This window comes from Hippopotamus amphibius, chromosome 6 (assembly GCF_030028045.1).
Source record: "Hippopotamus amphibius kiboko isolate mHipAmp2 chromosome 6, mHipAmp2.hap2, whole genome shotgun sequence".
NCBI lineage: Eukaryota > Metazoa > Chordata > Mammalia > Artiodactyla > Hippopotamidae > Hippopotamus > Hippopotamus amphibius.
Genome location: NC_080191.1, coordinates 129,890,996 through 129,912,696, shown reverse-complemented (window position 1 = coordinate 129,912,696; position 21,701 = coordinate 129,890,996). Strand labels below are relative to the sequence as shown.

The 21,701-nt window shown below is 42.4% G+C and overlaps 2 long non-coding RNA genes across 2 annotated transcripts; both read right to left on the bottom strand.

Annotated features, from left to right (window-relative positions):
- Nucleotides 1-2,872: 2,872 nt before the first annotated feature.
- Nucleotides 2,873-6,216, bottom strand: LOC130855902 (uncharacterized). The gene is made up of 3 exons (XR_009054390.1): nt 6,021-6,216; nt 5,436-5,542; nt 2,873-3,243 (listed from the first exon to the last, which is right to left on the bottom strand). It is a non-coding gene; the product is annotated as an uncharacterized LOC130855902 (long non-coding RNA).
- An 8,231-nt stretch (nt 6,217-14,447) lies between these two features.
- LOC130856045 (uncharacterized) lies at nt 14,448-15,572 on the bottom strand. Its single transcript, XR_009054419.1, has 3 exons — nt 15,380-15,572; nt 14,909-15,284; nt 14,448-14,594 (listed from the first exon to the last, which is right to left on the bottom strand). It is a non-coding gene; the product is annotated as an uncharacterized LOC130856045 (long non-coding RNA).
- Between the last annotated feature and the right edge of the window lie 6,129 nt (nt 15,573-21,701).

Sequence of the window (21,701 nt, the reverse complement as noted above, 5' to 3'; positions counted from 1 at the left end):
TCTTCTCAATACTCATGCTGGAGTATTTGTCATTAGCTGGAAAGAAAAGCAACTTTGAGCAGCCAAAACAGTAGAGATTAGTGATGCTGATTCTTTTAAATATAACAAGAATATTTTCTAGATTTGTCAGTTTTTTAAGACACACTGGAATAAATTTATAGGTAACATTTTCTCAGATTCAGTGTATACTGTTAACAGTCTACTTAAAACGTGTCATTATATACCATGAAACATTTAATTAGAGTAAAATCTCATTTATTTCATTTCATAAAATGTTTAATATTTTAAGTCTCTTATTAATAAAAATAAAATTATATGCTAGCTATAGGACCAATTAATTTTTAGTGTTATTTACCTTTCTCTTTTATAAGTTTGATTATAGTGTCCAAAAAAGATTACCAAAGTTATTTCAGATTATTATGCTAAATTCCACTATAATTACTCTCTAAGACAGAACATCAGGGTTCCTATGTGCTCCCACACTTAATTACAGGAGAAATACCCTGCCTTTATCAAACTACATACTGGCTTCAACAACAAAATAACTTACAATTTAAGCCACAAATTGCATTGCATTACTGCAAATATTTTTAAATGGCACACTGATTTTAATTTATTTTTACAACTTACTATATCAAGTCAGTTTCTATCAAAGAAACAAAACCACTAATATGGGGTTTGTCACAGGAACTGGACCCCATGCAATTTGGGGAGCTGGTTAAGGAGTCTCTGTGTGTTAGGGTTCTCCAGAGAAACAGAACCAATAGGATGGATATAGATATACAGATATAGATAGCTATACATACGGATAAGAGGAGATTTATGATAGGAATTGCTCATGTGGTTATGGAGGCCGAGAAATCAGTCCCATAACTGCCATCTACAAACCGGAGAATCAGGAAACCCAGTGGGATAATCGAGCCTGAGTCCAAAGGCCTGCGAATCAAGGGCTCATGGTGTAAATCCTAACCTAAGTCCAAACACCTGAGAACCTGGAGCACCGAATGACCAGGGCAGGCGGAGATGAACGTCTCAGATCAGGCAGAGAGAGAGAGAACTCACCCTCTGCCACCTTTGTGTTTTATTCAGGCCCTCAGTGGACTGGACGGAGCCCACCCACACAGGGGAGCGCCGGCTGCTTTACTCAGCTCGCCGATTCCAATGCTAATCTCTTCCAGAAGCCACAGAACTCCCCCCTACCCCCACCCCGGGGAAATAATATTTTCCCAGCTATATAGGCATCCCTTAGCTGAGCTAAACTGACACAGAGAATTAACTATCCCGGTAAGGGTTTGTCTCCCTGACCGAAGCTGGACAGGCAACCAGGAAGGGAAGATGGATGTAGAGCAGGGAGAGCAAGAACAAGCTGGAACCCACAAAGGCAGACCCAAACGTACGTCAGCTCTTGTTGCCTCTGACCTTAATGGTGTCCTGCGGAAGCCCGGGCCTTTCTTCATGCAGCGGAACACACATCTCTGCCCGGGACCCAGCCGCCGCCTCTTCCCAGCGCGCTGCACCAGCGGATGAACGACGACCTGTGTGAGCTGCAAAGTGGCGGCTGCCTCGCCTCCTGCCGCCGGAGCCCCTGAGCGCCTCCCGGGCGGTGCACCGAGCGGGGAACCGTCTAGGAAAGGGGATTCTAGGCCATGAGTTTCAGCCTAGCCAACCTGACACGTTTCAAAGCCACGCAGTCTTGTCAACTCGGCACCCACAAATGTGGCCTCAAACCATAGTCAGTCTCCAAATAAGGACCAAAGCAAAGTCACACGGTTGCCCCAAATCGTACAAGCATCCCACAACCAAAATCCCACCAACGCTTTCCCCAAGAGGAGACGCGAAGTCCCCTTTTTTGTTCTCCGGTGCTGTTCATTCCTCTAGCTGATTCACACGCCCCTATCGCCATCCTGTAACTTACATACTGAGATATAAAAAACGTGATAAAAGGATAAAAGAAAGGGGACAATAAGGGAAGAAAAGCAAAAATATTTGGTCGATATATATCAATATAAGAAAGAAATACCCGTAGTACATTTTTTCAACTGAGCACGAGTTTTCAGTGCGTACCTTTACCTTGCCCTCAGCAAACACCGCAGCGAATTGTGGTTCCTTGCCCAGGTGGGGTGGATAAATCACGTCCACCGGGTCCACGTGATCCAAACAACAACGTCACTGCTTTCCTAATCTACCTGACAAGTTAATTCTCAGGGGTTGTTATAATATCCCTTAAAATACACAGAGTTCAGATCATTAAATACCATTGCTGAAGCAAGAGTCCTTCCACGCCCAACTTCTGATATACATGAATAGATGTTCTCATTACTCATATCAGTAAAAATAAAAATGGGAAAGTATTTGATGCTAAAGCTTGTCTCGTTCTAGAAATAATATTCATCCAGATACATGAATTAATTGAAAAGAATCATTTTATTCAGTTTATTTTTAATACAAGCTTATTTTTTCTTTGGCACATGTTTATCACAATGCATCATACATTTATGTTCTAATCCACGCTACACAGAAAAATAACTATACTGATAACCCATGCTAAATGTTTTTAACATTTGGAGCCTTAAGGTAACAGGAAATAAAATGAATTATAAAACTTTTATTTGCATACATATATTTGTTACAGAAAATACAATAGCACAATCAATAAAAGACTTTCGAGCATAAAAATATATTACATTAGAATAAAATTTTGTAGGGTAAGTGAAATGGAAATGCAAGTTCAAGGAGAAAAAAGTAAAGAAATAAAATGTCCTACTTTAAATATCACAGAAGAGCTTTTACAGGAAAGAAAAGCTTGTTCATGCGTTTTTAAAATGAGGATAGCTGGCACTCAATCATTGTATTTAGATTCCATTGGATATATTTAAAAGATTGATATTTCAGTTTTATAAATTTACTTGCTTATTTATTTATTTATGGATTTATTTTGGGCGGACTGGTGCCTTCGTTGCTGGGCACAGGCTTTCTCTTGTGGCGGGGGGCAGGTGGGGGCTACTCTTTGTTGTGATGTGCGGGCTTCTCATTGTAGTCGTTTCTCTTGTTGTGGAGCACAGACTCTAGGAGCATGGGCTTCAGTAGTTGAGGCACACAGCCTCAGTAGTTGTGGCTCATAGGCTCTAGGACACAGGCTCAGCAGTTGTGGCACATGGGCTTAGTTGCTCCCCAGCATGTAGAATCTTCCCGGACCAGGACTTGAATCCATGTCCCCTGCATTGGCAGGCGGATTCTTAACCACTGCACCAGCAGGGAAGACCAATACATCAGTTTTAACTTAAAATGTTAAAAATTACTACATGCCCAGAAATTAAATCCTTTGCTATTATATAAATCTGTAACAAAAAATTTTAGATGTCAACTTCGAAGTGCTCAATGGGTACATAATTTCTCAAAAAAGTTTGCTTAGGTATATCTAAGCAAAAAATAACAATTATCAGCTAACACTTTCTGAGCCGCTACTATTTACCAGGCACTATACTAAACGTTCTCATAATTTAATAGTCTGGTGGCAACCATGTGAGGTAGGGATTATTACCCTTATTTTGCAGAAGAGGAAGCCAGGGTGTGAGAGGTCTCATGTCATATGTAGTTTACTTTAAAATATTTCAACATAAACCGTGTGCTATAAATATACGTATTAGTTGGTTTGGGCTACACCCTTGTGACAGTCATGCCCTAATCAGGAATATACACTCCAGGGGTGGTTTGCTGGCATTTAATCAAAAGGCCCCACTCCGGAGGGAGCTGCTATAAGCTCCTCAGCTATTTTTATCTCTCACCAGCACTTGAAGTTTTTTCATTAGCCTAATGGATATTAAATGTGAATTTCCATTGGTAAAATTAACAGCTTGTTCAACATACATGGATGAATAACATAATTTAAAGAACCCAATGGCACCAATGGTACATAAGAAACTTAACCCTTATCAATGACCGCCCCCCCCCCCCCCAAGGCTGATCAACCCCTGTAAAAGGTCCTGTGTGCACCTGCTGATTCCAGAGGATTGTTGACTCCCACAAAACAGCTCACAGAATCCTGGCATAAAATATAGCTGCATTGGCCTCAGAGGTGAGTTTTATGCAAGGAGCACTCTGGGGAATCAATAGCTGGGCTTCCATCAAGCTCACTGAACAGGGACTATGCATGTTTTGTACCTACTTGCTAGTAAATGTCTATGTGTAGCAGAAGTCAGCCTGAGACCTCTTTTCCTTGAAATTCAGTAGTGGGGTTGCAGCAGTTCATGCAACATGGTCCCCACCACCCCAAATACTGAAGACTGCCCAAAATCCACCAAGAAAATGTTGTGCTTTGCGTACCTAGATTAGGTATGTTGGCGTAAAAGGTTCAGAAACCTGCTCAAGGTCACACACCTGGCAGTGATAAACTAGGATTAGAACCTGGGTTGTCTGCCCTCCTAGTCACCTTGTTCCACTGCCTCCCATGGAACTCACGGTTGCAGGAATGGAACGTGAGGTCAGGGTGCTAGGTGGGTGATAGATCATCTTCAAATGCCTCCTTCCAGGCAAGTTTGAGGCTCAGTTGTGGTTCTCTCCAGAAAAACAACCGTTCAAGAAGCGGGCCTCCGCACTATGCGGCTACACAGAGAGCCACACAGAACTATGGCAAGTGTGGCCCAAGAGGGAAAACGCTCATTCTTGGGGTGTTGCAAGCGGCCCTCGAGCAAAGACAGCTGCTGTGACTTAGGCTTTTTAAAATTCTTCATTCTCTCCTCGGAGTCCCAGCCCTGATATGAAGAAATATAGCCGGTTTCTTGAAAAGCCTGCTCTTGCTAATACCTCAAACATGAAATAGCTTTTTCTTTTTTCATCACTGAACCCCAACTGTCAAATGCTGACTCTTCTTTCCCTACTGGCTAGCATGACATCTTGGACAGATCTAGCTTTCTGATTATCAAAAGTTATTAAAAAGCCCATGCAATTTATACCTCCCCATCTTATGTTTGAGGCAACATTTTCACTTTTATAACCAACCAGACTGTGACTGCAGGGCTGACACAGGGAGAGGGGGTGGTCTGCTGTCTCTCCTGCTTCCACACAGAGTTGGGAGATCTGGCTCCCAACTCACTTCATCCAATCCTAACCCCTCACTACCTGCACGTGGCAGTCCTGCCCAGAGCTCCTTTCTCCTGGGGTCCCCCTTCACCAAGTGGGCAGTTCTCTGGATGCCCTGGGAACTCTCACATCCTTATCTAACCAGTCAGTGATGTCTGTCCCATGGCCATCCCCGCCTCAATTTCACATCCCTCTCCAATCTTCTTTTGCCCTAATCACATAGGTGGAGGGCAGTTGAACAAGTCCAGTGCCAAAGGTGAGGTCTGATCAAGGAACTATGACTGGGATTGGCTAAATAATGGCCTCCCAAGATGTCCACATTGTAATCCATGGAACCTGTGAAAATGTTACCTTACATGGTATGTACGTCTCTTTGACTTTGCAGATGTAGTTCAGTGAAGGATCTTGAGATGGTGAGATCATCCCGGATTATCCAGGTAGCTCCAAGGTAATCACATGGGTCCTAATAAGAGGGAAGAGGGTCAAAATTAGGAAAAAGCCATGTGATGCTGGAACCGGAATGAGAGAAGGAACATGCCAACACCTTGACTTTAGCTCACTGAGATTGATTTGACTTCCAAAGCTGTAAAATCATATATTTGCATTGTTTTAAGCTACCAAATCTGTAGTTATGTGTTATAGCAGTGATAGAAAATTAATATGATGACCAACCACCCTTCCTGCAGGACCCCTGTCTTTACAAGTAACTCCTTAGGACCCCTTCACTTGACTTTAAAGTTGCATAGAAATAGACACAACACCCTCCCGCCCATAAGTTGATGGCTCACAACTCCACTTTGCTTTCTCCGCTGGTTCCCCCACCTCTCACCCTCACTCCTACCCCTGCCAGCTATCTTTGGCCTGTAGATGGGGAGGAGCATAGGGGGTGATAGCTGAGGTGGGCCAGTGATTGACCCCCATTTTTAGAGGCTCCTTGGTACCTTTCTCTGTAGAATCCTTTGTTTATGGCTTTGGCCCTGGCCATCAATTCCCAGGCCAAGGAAAATTCCCACTCAGTATCTTGTTCACGTGGGGGTCTGGTCCTGAAGCAGTAGAGACCACAGCACTTTTCTCTGAGGAATCCGATGTTCTGCAGGGTTAGATCCCAACCCCTTGCTCTGCATCTGGTGCCCTTTTCAGGAATTCAGGACTCTTCATTATGAGAAAGAATTAAAGTGCCTGTTAACAGTGCAGAATGTTAACTCATTCCTTGTAATTAGATTCTAAAGGACCAACAATAAGGCCTGATTTCCTTTTGTGCTTCCAGTACTTTGCTTCACCTCATGTCCAGCCCACAGCAATTAAATCCATCGATTAGATCAAAGGCCACCCAAAGCTATGCAATGTGTGTGCCTAGTGAAATTCATTCTACCACTAAAGTGGTTTCCTAGGGCTACCCCCTCACCCTTTGCCCTTTACTGAGCAGAATATCACTTAGGATGTATTTGACCACAAGTAGTGAAAAAACCTGCCAAACGGTAGTGTCCATCAATAGAGAACTCGTTAAATAAATTGAGGTACATCCACTACTATGGTCTAAATGTGTCCCTGCCTCAGATTCATATGTTGAAATCCTAAGGTCCAGTTGCTCCCCAAACTCTGCACAGGGCACTGTTTGAGAAGGTAAGGCTGGAGCCTTTGCCACAGGATCTGATTGTGCCTTTTAGTTGGAAGCACTTAACACAGGACGCTTGGGCTGGCAGGATTCATAGGCTTCCCTCTGCAGGAGGGATCATGCATATTATTTATTTATTTTTTTATTTTTTTTATTTTTTTTTGGCACACGGGCTTACTTGCTCCGCGGCATGTGGGATCTTCCTGGAGCTGGGATCGAACCCGTGACCTCTGCATGGGTAGGCGGATTCTTAACCGCTGCGCCACCTAGGAAGCCCGGATCATGCATATTAAACCCTACACTGCGGGTCAACAAAAATAAAAGCTTTTACTGCAGGTAATGTGTTTGCCAACCCCGGTTCCCGGACACCAAAAGCGTCAGAGCCTGGCTACAGCAGCGCGGGGGAAACGTCTGGGAGTTTTATTGAGGGAAGACTGCAGTGCAGCTCGCCCAGGGTAGGGCTGATCTCAACATTCTCAAAACGTACGTGTGCACAGAGAGTGCACTACCCCAGGTCCTAGCCTGAGAGTCTAGGGAAGCCCCAGAAGTGTGACTGTGAACATAGTGCCAGCATTCAGTCAGTAGGAACGGAAAGTAAAAAAGAGTTTGCTACCCTGACACCTTGTTTTCAGATCTAATTCTTGAGAACAAATACTCAAAGCCATCATCTGGACGTCATTTGGGGTCATTTTTTCCAAAGAAACCTTGATATGGTTGTATTTCTTTTCTTCTTCAAAAATGGGGTGGCAAAGGTGGCTTCTATGGGCAGGATCTTTAGAGACTACATACATTCTGTACTAAGCAACAATAACTTAAATTTGTGTAATACTATCTTGTACTGCTATTTACTGAACACTTACGAAGTGCTTTGCACTCTTGATCTTATTTAATCTTCATAACAACCATAAACGTACTTTTATTCCCAAAGCAAAGAGGAAAAAGGTGAGGTTTGAAGGATGTAAGCCATGGCCCAAGACCACTCAGCCACGGTAAGCATATCAAATCTAAGATGCCACTATTATTTTAAATACCATTAAGAAAGAAAAACATGCTGCCAATTAAACTATGATGCAGCATCAATTGTAACACTCTTCCCAAGTCAGAGATGTTAAATGTGGTAAGATGGGTCTAGATACTACATGCAACAGTGAGTGGGAGGACCCTTCTGCAGCACTCCTGCCTACAGGGCATTTTTACAGTTGTTATTGAATTTCTTCCTCAGAACAATCCTGAAAAAAGCAGGGATGATAATCCCCATTTTCAGATGAGGAAATAGGTTCAGAGAAGGTAAGCAATTTGCCCAAAGTCACATTGATTGCTGTTATAACAGAATTTTTGCCTCTTATCTTAGTATTCCCTCTGCTACATCCTGTAGCCTCCACTTACCTCAAGAAAATGTCTGAGCTATTGGTTATTTATCAATGGAATAACTAACACAACACAACACAAAAACTAACACAGCACTGTATCTTTGTCTTCACAAGGACAGAAGAAGATCAAAAGCAGATTCTTATTATTACCACCCTAGCCACATTTTCTTGCTGACAACTTTGGCTGTGAGTGAAATGCTGCCCTTTATCCAACTTAATTCACGCAACACTTACTGAGTGTGTGTTATAAGCCAGCAGACACTGTGCCAGGCAGGAGATCGGGGCCACTTTAATTCATGAATTTTACTATGAAAACTTTTAGGCAAACAGAAAAATGGAAAGAATAAGACAGTGAACCCTCATATACCCTCCATCTACACTGCACAAGTATTAACCTTTTGCCATTTGTTCTCTCTATATGTATATTTTGTAAACTGAGCATAAATTGCAGACATGATACTTGACCTTAAATATTTCAACATGTATCTTCTAAGGACAAAGATGTTCCTGTACATACCCATAATACCATCATACTTGTGGCCATCAGTTTTATGTGTCAATTCGGCTAGGCTACAGCCTCCAGTTACTCAATTAAACACCAGTATGGGTGCTACTGTGAAGACAGTTTGCAGGTATGATTCAAATCCATGGTCAAGGAAGTTCCCTGGTTGCCTAGTAGTTAGGATTCCAGGTTTTCACTGCCATGACCCAGGCTCAATCCTAGTCAGGGACCTGAGATCCCAAAAGCCCTGTGGCGCAGCCAACAACAACAAAAGATTTAGTAAAATCCATAGTCAGTATTTACAATAGCCAAGACATGAAAACAACCTAAATGTCCATCAACAGATGAATGGGTAAATAAGATGTGGTACACATACACAATGGAATATTACTCAGTCATAAAAAAGAACGACATAATGCCATTTGTAGCAACATGTATGGACCTAGAGATTATCACACTAAGTGAGTTGTCAGACGGGAAAGACAAATACCACATGATATCACTTATATGTGGAATCTAAAATATGATACAAATGAACTTATCTACGAAACAGAAACAGACTCACAGATATAGAGAACAGACCCATGGTTACCACAGTTGGGGGGGGGCAGTGGTCAGGGAGGGATAGATTGGGAGTTTGGGCTAGCAGATGCAAACTATTATATATAGGATGGATAAACAACAAGGTCCTACTGTGTAGCACAGGGAACTATACTCAATATCCTGTAATAAACCATAATAGAAAAGAATATGAAAAAGAATACATATATGTATAACTGTATAATATACATATATGTATAACTAAATCACTTTGCTGTACAGCAGAAACTAACACATTGTAAGTCCACTATACTTCAATAAAATAAATTTCTAAAAAAATAATAATACAAATCCATAATCTGTTGATTTTAAGGAAGCGTGATCATCTAGATAATACAGTGGGCTTGATTCAATCAGTTGAAAGGCCTTACAAACAGGGCTAAGGCTTCCTGGAAGAAGATATTCCACCTGTAGACGTCAGTCTTACACTGTGCCAAAGAGTTCCAGCCTGCCATTCCTGACAGCCTGCCATTCCTGACAGCCTGCCATTCCTGACAGCCTGCCCTATGATTTCAGACTTGCTGGCTTAGTCTGTTTAGCCTGTTGTAACACAAATACCATAGACTGGCCGGCTTAAACAACAGACATTTATTTCGCATAGTTCTGGAGGCTGGTAAGTCCAAGATCAAGGCACCAATAGTTTTGCTGTCTGTGAGAGCTCGCTTCCTGGTTCTATGGATAGCCATCTTCTTGCTGTGTCCTCACATGGCCAAAGGGACAGGAGGGGTCTCTGGGGTCTCTTTTATAAGGGCTCCAATCCCATTCATGAGGGCTTCACTGCCATGACCTAATCACATCCCAAAGGCCCCCCTCAAAAACCATCATCACCTTGGGGGTTTCAACATATGAATTTTGAAGGGACACCCACATTTGGTTGCCAGCACTTGCGGAGCTAGCCCCCACAATCACAGAAGCCAGTTCTGTGTAATAAATGTTTTAATATGTATCTCCAACTCTTTTGTCTCTCTGATTAACCCCAAATAACACATACACTAAGAAAATTAACGTGATGCCTGTAGTCTCATTCTTTATTGATGATTTTTAACCTGAGGTCACAGGATGTGCTTCAATAATCAGGGAAGAACCTGAAATTGTAGGCGGCACTCAGAATGTTCGTACATTTTTTTTAACTTTCCTGGAGAAAGACTAGCTTTCACCAAATCCTCAAAAAGTACATTACACTTGGGACTTCCCTGGTAGTGCAGTGGTTAAGAATCTGCCTGCCAATACAGGGGACACAGGTCTGATCCCCTGTGGGGATTGGTCTGGGAAGATTCCACATGCTGCAGAGCCGCTAAGCCTGTGAGCCACAACTACGGAGCCCATGCACCACAACTACTGAAGCCCATGCGCACTAGGGCCAGCAATGCCACAACTATTGAGGCCGGGAGCCACAACTACAGAAGCCTGAGCACCTAGAGCCCAAGCTCTGCAACAAGGGAAGCCACCACAATGAGAAGCCTGTGCACCACAACAAAGAGCAGCCCCCACTCACCAACTAGAGAAAGCCCGTACACAAGAGTGCAGCAATGAAGACTCAATGCAGCCAATAAATAAACAAACAAATAAATAAATAAATAGAATTTTTTTAAAGTACATGACACTCAAAATGACCAAAGTCAGTCACTGCATTACACACATCTTTCTAGCTCCATTAAATCTGATAGCAGTGACAACAGAAGGCATGGGGGCCCACTGGCTTTAAATGAGACTCACATGAATCCCTATTTTGAGAGAAATCTGATTGTGATGAGCAACAGCCAGAAACCCAGTGGTGATTCCAGAGGTTCATTCTCTTTAGCTGATGGCGAATCAAGTTATTTGCAATATGTTTCAAACCTCTTAGAGACAAGGATGAAGGGGGTGCCTGCAAGTTTCACTGTTAGTGGCTCCAAGCACAGAACAACTGAAACTTCGCCATCCTAATGGAGGCAAGTAAGGAGACAAAGAAGTGCAATAAGGTTTTGCATGTCATTTTTGATCACATTCTTTTCTTTATTATTATTAATAGTTGGCTTTAAAAGCTAAATAACAAGCTAGTCCTTTGGCCAACATTCCTTCTTGCCAAGATTAAAAAGTAGAAGATAACCAAAAAAATGTCTGTTATCAGTGGTGGGAAAGAGATGCAGATGTTGACTCACCAGGCTGGACGGTGCTGAGTAATGTCAGTAAAGATGACAGAGAGAAGAAAACCCCTTTTAAAGGTTTTTCAACCAAAGTAGCACATTCTCAAGGAAGGATTTCCCCCCTTACTTTTAGTTTTGTTAAGTCTCTATAAGAGACAAGCATCTTACACATAGGCTTTTCTCCTATTTAAAAGTCTAACTGGCAAGCAACCCCACCTGCTTCTCGTCATGCTTCAGGGAGCCACTGCCTGTGACAAGGCGGAAACAGCAGGGCAGAATCAGCCCCTGGGAATGTACCCCTCTCTGAGCAGGGAGTGGGTAAGTGTCTCTCCCTCTGTTGGCTCCTGCACACACAGGCTAAACCAGGCCCAGGCTCTGGGCCAAAGCACGTTTGAGGAAACACCCTGCAGCTCCAGGTACTCTGTCCCATGGAATCTGGCATTGGTCACGGGGCCATAAAGCGAATGTCCAATATTGCTGGAATGTGCCCTGGGCCCAGGTGTAACCTCTCGGCTGCTTCTTTGCCCCAGTGAGCTGGCCAGTTCCATGGCCCCAACTTCTTCCTTTGATTCCTTACTTCTGACTTGAATTCCCACCTGGGACTAAAACTTTCTCCCACATACCTAAATTAATCTCACATAAAGGGAATGCAGGGTGCTTGATCTCAGAAGGAAATTCCATTCCAGATTGATATGCATCTATACCATGCATTTAGGGAGGAGTCAGTGAATTACCTGAATTCTTAGATCAACGTTTAAAAGAGGCCAATGGAGAAAATGTTAAGACTGCCAAGGGGAATTCCAAGATTTTTCAGCCTCAAGATGTGTTAGCGCCTGCCTCCTCAGCTTGCCGCTGAGAAAGCTGAGAGTTGAAATTAAACATCAAAAAGATAGAAGTAAATAAGAGAAATTTATAAGATAGTGAAAAATCATACAAATGTAAAAATCTATATTATAATGGAGGGAGGAAAACAAAAATAAAAGCAATAAGATGAAATGAGGTTAAATAAATATAAGCTAGGAAAAATGTCAAGGAGAATGAAAAGAAAGTCACATTAAAAAAAAACGTGTAGAAGAGGAAAAATGGAACTTTTCCCCTCCATCTTCCTAGGTTTTATTGGTAGGCCCTGCAAAAAGGACAGATTAACAAGAGAAAAACAAAGAGAAGTTTATGAACATGTGCATCATACACATGCATGGGTGTATCCAGCGATAAGTAACTCAAAACAGTGGTTAGAACTTGGGCTTATATAACATCTTAGCAAAAGAACCATATATACATACATATTTTATTTATTTATTTATTTATTTATTTATTTATTTATTTATGTATTTATTTATTTTATTGGCTGTGTTGGGTCTTTGTTGCTGCACACAGGCTTTCTCTAGTTGCGGCGAGTGGGGGCTACTCTTCACTGCAGTGCACAGGCTTCTCATTGCGGTGGCCTCTCTTGTTGCAGAGCATGGGCTCTAGGCGCGTGGGCTTCAGTAGTTGCAGCACATGGGCTTAGTAGTTGTGGCTCACGGGCTCTAGAGCACAGGCTCAATATTTGCGGTGCACGGGCTTAGTTGCTCTGTGGCATGTGGTATCTTCCTGGGGCAGGGATCGAACTCATGTCCCCTGCGTTGGCAGACAGATTCTTAACTACTGTGCCACCTAGGAAGTCCAAGAACAATATATTTTTAAAGAAATCACAAGACAAAGGAAAAAGACTGAATTTCTAGGGCTGCGAATTACTGGAGGGTAAATGTACAGGGGAACTAATAGAAGGTAAGGACTAGTTAGTAAGGTTTTTTGTGCAGATTCCTGTGGTGCCAAGTCTGGGCTGTTAACCATCTAGAGTTGTCTCCAGTGATGGAGATTAACTTCTGTCCTTCATGGTAGGGAAAGGAAAGGGGACACATTTACAAATTTATGTCCTATTTTTAGGCAAATAGAGGAAGGGCAGAGAGCTTTTCTTATACCTGCTTCTTCTCAATTGCCTTCGGCTCAAAATAATCCTTATGCCAATGTGGCATATTTTGGGGTGGCATATTCTAGTACCCTTCAAAAGAAGTTACAACTATTAAGACACAGATAGAATAAGAGGGCTCAACTATGTAAAAGACGACAGCATAAAATAAACTATAATCTGAATAATATCGTGCCCCCATGTTGTGACCTTAGGATTGAACGGCGTGGAACTGCATCCAGAAGATACCCAAGATTGCCTGTAGATGGAACAAGAAGAAAATAGAAGTCATTACGGAAGGTCTTGTGAGGAGGCAAGATAAAGGGAATTACAGGGCACAGGACAGCCTGACTGGTCTCTAAAAGCCCTCTCTGGACTCATTTCATTGCCTAAAAGCCCACCTCTGAGCAGTTGTTAGGAATTTCATCACTGCCCTCCATGTGGTCCCCACAACATCAAGCTGCTCTCCTGTTTCCTCCTTCCCTGAGGTCCACTGCCCATGAACTGCCTTCTTCCAAAAGTTGTGCAGCTTGATATGTGACTACCCTTCCCCTGGGACTTGCCACAATGTCTCCTGTTCTGATCACTTTTCTTGAAAGGAGCAGTATGCCCCCAATCGGGAATTCTAGTGAATTATATTCCCTTCATAAAATATAAATGATGCTACAAAACTGTAGAGTATTTAAGAGGCTGGGAATAGAGGATTTAACCCTAGAAACTGTTTTAAACTAAAATGGCAGAGCAGTGGAGGTTCAAGACTTAACACTAACCACCTAAGTCCTGGTACCTCGGCGTGGCTATGTACCGGCTGTGCCAAGCGCAAGCTTAGGGAAATACAGAGACAGACAAGGGAGGGAGGCCTGAGAGTTGTAACTGGTTGTTATCTCAATAGGAACTGACCAGGCAAAGCAACTACTTAAAAAGAAAAAAAAGACGATGTCCAGTTACGCTAATGTGCCAAATTGGGTCCCTCCTCTGCACCAGCTCCAATCAGCCAGACGTGGCTGCCCGGAGCGCAGTGTGGAACATCGTGAGCCCGCATGTGGACTCAGCAAGAAGGAGTGCCAGGGTCCATTAGCAATGCCAGCCGTGAGTGCAGGGCTGGGGAGAGGCACTGGGCCTGCCGTGCACTGCTGGCCCTGGGCCTGGGAGCCAGTTCTCAGGAGGAAAGCTGTGTCTTACCAGATATGATCGGGCTCAGAAATTCATGAACGGAATGGCCTGCAGGAGCCAGTCAGGTACCAGGAAAGAAAAGAGTAGGCAGGAGGGACTTGCGTGTGGCTAGTAGAATATTTTTGGCAGCAAGTAATAGAGAAAGGAAACCAACTCGACCTGCTTGAACGATGTGGAACTGTAGGAGACAACAGTTCATGAGTACAGTTAGGTGAATGATATTCCGCTCAACGAGGCTTTGAGAGGCAGGGTGAGGCAAACGTGCTATGATGAAGATTCTAGCCCTACTCTTCCTCTTCCCTTGGCTCCTCCCTCATCTGTGTGGATGCCCATCACCGCCACCTTATCCCCTCTGCTGGAGGAACCAGGCTTAACCCATCAGCAGCTGGCACTCCCGGGGCTGGTCCAGGGGTGAGCCTATGATCCAATGGGTCTAATCGGACTGAAGGGAATATCTTATTCCATGCTTGAGGGAGATGCTTCTTTTCTTACCCATGGATGTGAACTAGAAAGTTTATTGTCCAGTCACTGCTGATCACCACCTTGCTACCACGGGGGATCGTCTTCCTGAGGTCATTTCCATGTGGAGGAAGGAAAAGTTGAGAGAAGAGTGGAAAACAGAGGCAGAGCCGCAACTATAGCACATCTGGTTTACCATGCCTCTCAAGTCCGACGTGGGTCTCGCTGGGTTAAAATCAAGATGTTGGCAGGGCTGCGTTCCTTCTGGAGGCTCTAGAGGAGAATGGTTTTATTTCCTTTTCCAGCTTCTGGAAGCCTCCTGCATTCCTTGGCTCATAGACCCCTCCTTCATCTTCAAAGCCAGCAGTGTTGCATCTCTCTGACCATTTTCCATGGTCCCATCTTCTGACTACAGCCAGGAAAAGGCATCTGCTTTTAAAGACCTATGTCATTATGTGAGGCCCACCTCCTCAGTGGATAATCTCCCCATCTCAAAACCCTTACCTGAATCATAGCTGCAAAGTCCCTTCTGCCATGCAGGATAATATAGTCACATATCCCAGGGGTTAGATGTGGACTGCTTTGGGAAGACATTATTCTGCCTACCACACTGACTCATAATTTCTTCAGGCCCACATTCATAATTTGTGGCTGCATATTTCCAAACTGCACATAGAGATCAAGAACATTAGGGGGAAAAAAGGATTTCCTAGGAATAAAAAGAAAAAAATTAAGTGAATACAGCAATATGTTCTATTTGATGGGTAACAATGTCTCCCTGGATTAAATAATGAGCTATTCAAAAGGGTGCACGGGTTAACTTTAACCAAAAGAAAGCTGAGCAAAACCTAAATTAAACTGCACAGGTTCCGTGAAGTCTTCGGAGAGCTTACAGCATGAAAGGGAGGTCACAGGTGAGATTATATTTCTTATAACCCCCAAGGACACAATCACTTTTATGTCAAGCTGGAAATGAAATAAAATGCTGGCTTCTGAAAAAGTGTCAGATCAAGGAGAACGTCTTGACTGGACAATGAGAAAATATATAACTCTTCAGTTGCCCCCTCAATCCTTTTAACTCTGGGGATTGTCATTCAGTAGCTAACCCAGTCATGGAAATTAACTTATCCAGTCAAAAGGAAAGTGTCTGCCTGAGGATGAACAGCAGAGGATCTGGCTACAATTAAAAGCACGCGCTCCTTCTCAGCTCAGCTACTCAATAGAGATGGAGGGGAGGGACGAAACATCAAATAAAAGGAGCAGTAAGGAGTCTTGCCAGTTATCAGCAATCTGTACAGGGGAATTGAACACAGGGAACCCGGGCTCAGCACACCTTCATCATAGCCCCTGTTTGGCTATCAACCAGTTGTGAAGACTTTGGTCAATGGCCTTAACTTTTTAGGGCCATGTTTCCTCATCTCATTTTTTTTTTTTTATTTTAAAAGTATTTGTATGTATCCTATTTTTAAAATGCATTAAAGAAAAGATTCATAATACTCCCACTCCATACAGGTATACGTACCCCTCCTCTTATCCCATCCCTCGAAAGGTCAAAAGCCTAGTGGGTACCCTCCCATATCTTTCATCATGCTGTGTACAAACATTTATTCCTACATACAGAGTTTGAATTTTTTGTTCTTATAAAAACTGAATTATACTATGTTCAAGACTCCACACTTTGCATTTTTCTCATTTGCCGTAGATATCCTCCAGAACAATTCATACAAATCTAATTCATTCATTTACACTCCCTTTAATTGAAATTATGAATACACTAAATTATATTTATGTCAAAATATGTCCTACTGAGAGACATTCAGGAGGTGTCTCAATTATGCTTTGTTTTGCCACTAAAAAGTGTGCACCAAGCATCCTTGATTAGTTATTACATTCTCCCACCTTCATATCTGAAGACTATATTCCCCAAAATGAGATGTGAGGCAATAATATGTATTTCTTATTTTAATAGATATCATTATACTATATTCTCAAAGGTAGTAACAATTTACATTCTTAGCTACATGATATGAGGAGGCCTGGTTTTCCCTCCCTACCAGCACTGTAAATTATCAGCCTTTTTCATTTTTGCCACTTGATGAGGAAAAAATGACATTTCACATTATTTAATTTGCATTTCTGAATGCTGGTAAGGTGAGTCACCTCACTTCTTTTAATAAAGTTATTTATTTTATTTTTGGCTGCATTGGTTCTGCTGTGCACGGGCTTTCTCTAGTTGCAGCAAGTGGGGGCTACTCTTCATTGCAGTACGTGGGCTTCTCATTGTGGTGGCTTCCTTGTAGCGGAGCATGGGCTCTAGGCACGCAGGCTTCAGTAGTTGTAGCACATAGGCTCAGCAGTTGTGGCTCACAGGCTCTAGAGCGCAGGCTCAGTAGTTGTGGCGCACGGGACCAGTCGCTCTGCGGCATGTGGGATCCTCCCAGACCAGGGCTCAAACCCGTGTACCCTGCATTGGCAGGTAGATTTCCAACCACTGCACCACCAGGGAAGCCCCTCACCTCATTCTTTAGTAAACTTTAGTTAGTAGGTCAGACTTTAGCTCTGGACAGACAGTATGCTCATGGGAAAAAAGGAGTTGGATTAAATCTCTAGCAAAATAATGTGGAATAACAATTTTAGCCAGAAACCAATCAGTGCCTGAAACTAGTCCACAGTTTGGCCATTGTTCAAAAGAGCTTGACCACACTTGAAGGAAGACTGTCAAAACACTTGCAGAGATGTCTAAATTGCAAAAAACATGACCACAGAGGCAGGAGAGATGATTGCCAAGTTCAACATAAACTTGTTTTTGACACCTAGGCATTGCCAGACATGGAACAGAGGTGAAGCTGATCTTGTCTGCCTGAAGCACTGGACTGAGAAGCATTCTGAAGCCCATTAGGGCTCAGGAGAAAAGACAGACCAAGTAGCTCTGTGTGCTACATGTATCACGGGCACAGGAATCTAGAGGGGCCATATCCCAGGTGGGGAGCCCTGATATTGTCCCCAGGTGGGAAGAGAATGGGATTGGCCCCTGGGGTTCAAAGGTGGCTGGAGCTCTTTGATCTGAGTGGGAGGAAGGACAGAGGGCACCATCATCCCAGCCCCCTCGTCCCTCCTCCTCACAGAGGCTGCAGGGCTCAACGTGGTCCTACTCCTTCCCCAACAGCCCTCCCCTTCCTTGATCCTTTCTCCTTTCATCCGGAAGTCACCTGAAAAAATGTGTTGTGGGAAATGGAGAGAATGTTGCGATTTCTGCACCCTAAGTCCACCAGCAATGGCCGGACAAGCTGATAAGGGGGAAATTAAACGATAGTCGAAAACCTGCAGAAAAGAGAAATTGTAGCCAAGATGACAGACATAAAATCTATGGTTCTCTCATCAATGTCTTAAAGTTTTCTGCATACAGATCTTTTGCCTCCTTAGGCAGGTTTATTCCTAGGTATTTTATTCTTTTGGTTGCAATGGTGAATGGGAGAGTTTCCTTCATTTCTCTTTCTGCTCTTCCGTTGTTAGTGTATAGGAATGCAAGAGATTTCTGTGCATTGATTTTGTATCCTGCTACTTTACTAAACTCATCAATTAGTGCTAGCTGTTTTCTGGTAGAGTCTTTAGGGTTTTCTATATATAATATCATGTCATCTGCAAAGAGTGACAATTTTACTTCTTCTTTTCCAATTTGGATTCCTTTGATTTCTTTTTCTTCTCTGATTGCTGTGGCTAAAACTTCCAAAACTATGTTGAATAATAATGGTGAGAGTGGACACCCTTGTCTTGTTCCTGTTCTTAGAGGGAATTCTTCCAGTTTTTCCCCATTGAGAATGATGTTGGCTTTTGGTTTTTCATATATGGCTTTTATTATGTTGAGGTAATTTCCTTCTGTGCCCATTTTCTGGAGAGCTTTTATCATAAATGGATGTTGAACTTTGTCAAAAGCTTTTTCTGCATCTATTGAAATGATCATATGGTTTTTAGCCTTCAATTTGTTGATATGATGTATCACGTTGATTCATTTGCGTATATTGAAGAATCCTTGCATCCCAGGGATAAACCCCACTTGATCATGGTGGATGATCTTTTTAATGTGCTGTTGGAGTCTGTTAGCTAGTATTTTGTTGAGGATTTTTGCATCTATATTCATCAGTGATATTGGTCTGTAGTTTTCTTTTTTTGTGACATCTTTGCCTGGTTTTGGTATCAGGGTGATGGTAGCCTCATAGAATGAGTTTGGGAGTGTTACGCCTTCTGCAATATTTTGGAAGAGTTTGAGAAGGATAGGTGTTAGCTCTTCTCGAAATGTTTGATAGAATTCGCCCGTGAACCCATCTGGTCCTGGGCTTTTGTGTGTTGGGAGATTTTTAATCACTGCCTCAATTTCCGTACTTGTGATTGGTCTGTTCATGGTTTCTATTTCTTCCTGGTGCAGTCTTGGAAGATTGTATTTTTCTAAGAATGTATCCATTTCTTCCAGGTTATCCAATTTATTGGCGTATAGTTCCTTGTAGTAGTCTCTCATGATGTTTTGTATTTCTGAGGTGTCCGTTGTGACTTCTCCTTTTTCATTTCTAATTCTGTTGATTTGCATCTTCTCCCTTTTTTTCTTGATGAGTCTGGCTAATGGTTTATTAATTTTGATGAGTTTAGTAAAGTAGCAGGATACAAAATTAATGCACAGAAATCTCTTGCATTCCTATACACTAACAACGGAAGAGCAGAAAGAGAAATGAAGGAAACTCTCCCATTCACCATTGCAACCAAAAGAATAAAATACCTAGGAATAAACCTGCCTAAGGAGGCAAAAGATCTGTATGCAGAAAACTTTAAGACATTGATGAGAGAAATCAAAGACAACACAAACAGATGGAGGGACATACCATGTTCCTGGATTGGAAGAATCAATATCGTGAAAATGACTGTACTACCCAAAGCAATTTACAGATTCAATGCAATCCCGATCAAATTACCAATGGCATTTTTCACAGAACTAGAGCAAGAAATCTTACGATTTGTATGGAAATGCAAAAGACCCCGAAGAGCCAAAGCAATCTTGAGAAGGAAAAATGGAGTTGGTGGAATCAGGCTTCCTGACTTCAGACTATACTACAAGGCCACAGTCATCAAGACAGTATGGTACTGGCACAAAAATAGAAAGGAAGATCAATGGAACAGAATAGAGAACTCAGAAGTAAGCCCAAACACATATGGGCACCTTATCTTTGACAAAGGAGGCACGAGTATACAATGGAAAAAAGACAGCCTCTTCAATAAGTGCTGCTGGGAAAATTGGACAGCAACATGTAAAAGAATGAAATTAGAACACTTCCTAACACCATACACAAAAATAAACTCCAAATGGATTAAAGACCTACATGTAAGGCCAGACACTATAAAACTCCTAGAGGAAAACATAGGCAGAACACTCTATGACATACATCAAAGCAAGATCCGTTTTGACCCACCTCCTAGAAGAATGGAAATAAAATCAAGAATAAACAAATGGGACCTCATGAAACTTAAAAGCTTTTGCACAGCGAAAGAAACCATAAACAAGACTAAAAGGCAGCCCTCAGAATGGCAAAAAATAATTGCCTATGAAACAACGGACAAAGGATTAACCTCCAAAATATACAAGCAGCTCATGAAGCTTAATACCAAAAAAGCAAATAACCCAATCCACAAATGGACGAAGACCTAAATAGACATTTCTCCAAAGAAGACATACAGATGGCCAACAAACACATGAAAAGATGCTCAACATCACTAATCATCAGAGAAATGGAAGTCAAAGCCACAATGAGGTATCACCTCACACCGATCAGAATGGCCATCATCACAAAATCTGGAAACCACAAATGTTGGAGAGGGTGTAGAGAAAAGGGAACTCTCCTGCACTGTTGGTGGGACTGTAAGTTGGTACAGCCACTATGGAAAACCATTTGGAGGTTCCTTCAAAAACTACAAATAGAACTACCATATGATCCAGTCATCCCACTCCTGGGCATATACCCAAAGAAAACCATAATCCCAAAAGAAACTTGTACCATCATGTTTATTGCAGCACTATTTACAATAGCCAGGACATGGAAGCAACCTAAATGCCCATCAACAGATGAATGGATAAAGAAGATGTGGCATATATACACAATGGAATATTACTCAGCTATAAAAAGGGATGAGATGGAGCTATATGTAATGAGGTGGACAGAACTACAATCTGTCATACAGAGTGAAGTAAGTCAGAAAGAGAAGGACAAATATTGTATGCTAACTCACATATACGGAATCTAAAAATGGTACTGATGAACTCAGTGACAAGAACAAGGACGCAGATACAGAGAATGGACTGGAGAACTCGAGGTTTGGGAGGGGGTGGGGGGTGAAGGGGAAACTGAGACGAAGCGAGAGAGTAGCACAGACATATATATACTACCAACCGTAAAATAGATAGTCAGTGGGAAGTTGTTGTATAACAAAGGGAGTCCAACTCGAGGATGGAAGATGCCTTAGAGGACTGGGGCGGGGAGGGTGGGGGGGACTCAAGGCGGGGGGAGTCAAGGAAGGGAGGGAATACGGGGATATGTGTATAAAAACAGATGATTGAACCTGATGTACCCCCCCCAAAAAAATAAAATAAAATAAAAAAATAAAAAAAAAAACAAAAAAAAAAACAGATGATTGAACTTGGTGTACCCTCCAAAAAATAATAAATAAATAAATAAAATTAAAAATCTATGGTTCTCTTCAGAGAATTAGCTTTCATTCCAGAAAAATAACAACCACCTCTTACTGCTAAAGCTTAGAATGCCTGTATCTCAGCTCCATCCGGAAG